Here is a 4,065-nt window from a genome sequence, read left to right as displayed (position 1 = left end):
GGGGGGGGTACTGCCACTGACTGTAGTGTCTTTATGCCATTCCCAAAGGGGGGACATTTCTCGTTCAAGCACAGTAGAATTGTAAATGGGCTGATTCATGTCACACTCATAACTGCCTGATCTACAACAGGGAACTGCTTTTTTTTTTTTTCATAATCCTTACTATTATCATTTCCCTCTACTTCTTTTGTATGTTTGTCACTCCCTTGTGACCTGCTATTCCGGGGTGCCTTGATAGTCGAAGCAGACCTTGTTGTGCTGTTGAAGCTAGAGAGGTGAGCAGTCCAAGTCTGATTCCCTGTAAAGACTTCTCTGTTGACACCCACCCCTTGGTGCTCATATGACCTTATGCAGTTGCGAGCGCCGTAAAACCTTCTATAAAAAAAAAATATGATAATGATGGGAAGTCATAATAGGATAAGGTCGATAAGATAAACGTGGTCTATACATAAAACTATAGTAATAATTCTTTTTATTTTTTTTTTTTTTTTGGGGGGGGGGGGGGGGTAGTGTTTTACGGCGCTCGCAACTGCATAAGGTCATATGAGCGCGCGGGACACATCTAATATTTTCAGTTGGTAGGAAATCTTGAATTTCCCCCGGGTGGCGCCCGAAGCCTACCCTTAATGATTTTAGACCACCAAGGGATCGTTGACGTGCGCAACTTGCACACGGGACCTCCGAGTTTTTTAAAGCCCTTTTCCTAGAAGGCTAGGTGTAGATCTTTCCTACCAGAAGATCAGGGGTGGGGCTGAAAGACAGCAGTAAGAAGGAGCCAAGCAATAGCAGTAGAAAGGCTGCAGAAAGAATCAGGAGCCCAGAGGAGGCGGTAAAGGAGGTGAGGGGATGGGGGCAGAAAGAGGAGACGAAAGCAGACGACAGAACAGTGCTAGAGAGCAGTTGGTAGGAAATCTTGAATTTTCCCCGGGTGGCGCCCGAAGCCTACCCTTAATGATTTTAGACCACCAAGGGATCGTTGACAACGCCTTAACCTCTAGGCCATGAGAGCGCCCCCTTCCCCCCCCCCCCTAATACTTTTAAATAGCAATGGGGGCCGTCCTGTGGTCGGCAGCAGAACCATGGTCAACCTGCGCCACACGCTGCCCGACTCGCACTGAAGAAAGTAGAAAGATGGATAAAAGGCAATAATTTCAAGTTTTTTGTTGTTGATTTTCACAGAGTTTTTGCAAACCTGAACGCTACCTCAGGAAAAAAAATTAATTAAATGTTCTAATTCGTTTGTGAAAAAAATACCAGACAAATTTTTAGATCTAATGTTTGTTAACACACATGCAAAAAAAACCTCAATCAATTTCCATGAGCGACAAGTGCGGTATTCATTACGTAAGACATGTCAACAAAATTGTCTGGTATTTTTTTCACAAACGAATTAGAACATTTAGTTGTTTTTTTTTCCTGAGGTAGCGTTCAGGTTTGCAAAAACTCTGTGAAAATCCACACTCCAGACACCATCAACAAAAATCTATTCCATATATCAAAAATTCAACTGTCAAATTTTTAATATTACATCTTCTCTTCATTCTGTGAAAATTTCACGAAGATTAGATGAAAAATGGTGGAGTTATTCAAACAGGTAGAGAGAAAAGTCGCGTTTGGAGAAAACGACCGATAAAGAAAAATAAAATATTAAACTATAGACTTTACGTTACGAGGAAATGGTGGTGACGAACATGCACGGTGTGGGAAAAATGCTTTTTTTTTTCTTTTTTTTTTTTTTGGGGGGGGGGGGTACTTATGCTATGAAATAGTTGTAGGAGAGGCTGAGGAAGCTAAAATGCCTTCAACTCAAATTCCATAATTTTGAGCCGAATTGGGACTTTGGGGGTGTAGCCCCCCCCCCCCCCCTCTTAAGTACAGTAAAAGTACTTTCCTGTAAAGAGTACTTGAGTGCAAGTACTTTTTAAAAAAGTACTTATGAGTACATTTTGGGTACTTTTTGCTAATATGCTAAAACACTTCAGTGCTAATGCAAAACATCATATTGAATAACATGTCCAGTATATTTGACAAATTAGGCCATTTATTACTAAAAAATGTAAACAGTATAAAAAGCATTTGAATATACGCACTGAACGTACCGGTATGTGGAAATGGTTTGTGAAATTTTAAAAAACCCAAACATACAGACGCAACTAGTGGGTAAGTGATATTATTATTATGAATAGAACTTGCTTGAGCAAGACAATGTGATGAAATGTAAGTCAGTCCAAGAGGTCGGAAAGTTCTTCAGGAAAAGTATCCAAATAGGAAAATGTAGAGACAACGTTGCTCTTAAGAAAACATAAAATTGATGGAAATGGCCAGCAAAGAAATGGAAAAGTGCATTGAATTCTTCATTAACAAATCCTCCAGGAATCAATGTAGCCTTAAGCACCCCCCGCCCCCCCAAAAAAGTTAAAAAGAAATTTAGGTAGCCTAAAAGATTGTTAGATATGCATTGAGAACTCAGTTTTAGTCCCAATTGATTATAGTGGCAAGACAGATTTTGGTCACACTGTGTAGTCCACGGCACCCACGGGAAATCAAAATACATGTAATTTCATTAGAGTCTAGTAAGTGTAGTGTAACCAAAGATTCTCTACATGTACTACAGTAGCCTCCGCCTAAGATCCCAGTGCTCGGGAGCAAGGAAAATACGGGATCTTATCCGACGAAGCCAAGGACGAATCTACAGTGACCCATGAACTGACGTGACCCCTGGGTCGGTTTATATGACATATTATGGCGAGCAAAGAGAGGTCAACCTTGATGACCAATCACATTCGCCCACTCTGAGTCTCGAGATCTTTATCTACGTGTATCCAGTTGCCCCTCCCCTTTACCCGTCCAAAAATTTTAGCTTTCCATCACTGATTGAGTCCCCCCGCCTTTGTCGTTACGCACCATTACGTTGTGACCACACCCATTAAAATTCAGGCTGTCTCGCAAATTCGGGAATAGAGAAAAACTGCCTTATGTGGTGAGGGAAGAGTTCACAGTTCGATGTGATCCTGCCTGGAGCGAATTTGTAGGCCCCACCCACCCAGCGAGAGATGTGTAAGTTTAGGTGGCGAGCTCAGATGCGAGTGCGATGTTTGGGGAAAAGAAACGCATCGGTCAGTTCACACCTCGGTGTGATCCCGTCTGGGGCAAACACTGTACCGTTTCATGGAGTTATACAACGCTTGTGATCACATTCACGAGACTGGCTGATCTTTGACGCGACGGGCCGTTCTTTGATCTCAACTTTTAACTCTTGGTTGATCGGCTGTGCACGCCCGGGTGTTTGTTCCGTAAATTATGATCAGAAATGCCGGCACTTACCCTTTCATTAAGCTTCAAAAGTACTCAAGATATACTTTAAAAATACATGTACTCAAAAGTACTTTTATAAAAAGTATCGGAGTAAAGTACAAATGTACTGGTTTTCAAAAATGTACTGGAGTACAGTAAAAGTACCGAACATTGTAACGTAAGTACAAGGTACTTGTGCAATGTACTCCATCACAGCCGGCTCTGTCCACGTACCTCGGAAAAATCCTTTTTCGCACGAAGGGGAAACCCCAAGGGGGGGGTGGGGGGTGGGGGGGAGCATTACATTTGCGAACTTTGTTTTTTTTTCAAAACGAAGTGTATACAGACCCGGTAACCGGGAACAAAGTCACAAAGTATACAGACCCGGTAACCGGGAACAAAGTCACAAAGTATACAGACCCGGTAACCGGGAACAAAGTCACAAAGTATACAGACCCGGCAACCGGGAACAAAGTCACAAAGTATACAGACCCGGCAACCGGGAACAAAGTCACAAAGTATACAGACCCGGCAACCGGGAACAAAGTCACAAAGTATACAGACCCGGCAACCGGGAACAAAGTCACAAAGTATACAGACCCGGCAACCGGGAACAAAGTCACAAAGTATACAGACCCGGCAACCGGGAACAAAGTCACAAAGTATACAGACCCGGTAACCGGGAACAAAGTCACAAAGTATACAGACCCGGTAACCGGGAACAAAGTCACAAAGTATACAGACCCGGCAACCGGGAACAAAGTCACAAAG

The sequence above is a fragment of the Aplysia californica genome, unplaced genomic scaffold, assembly GCF_000002075.1.
Source record: "Aplysia californica isolate F4 #8 unplaced genomic scaffold, AplCal3.0 scaffold00284, whole genome shotgun sequence".
Classification (NCBI taxonomy): domain Eukaryota; kingdom Metazoa; phylum Mollusca; class Gastropoda; order Aplysiida; family Aplysiidae; genus Aplysia; species Aplysia californica.
The sequence above is the reverse complement of the archived record's forward strand: the minus strand, read 5'-3'. Positions refer to the sequence as shown.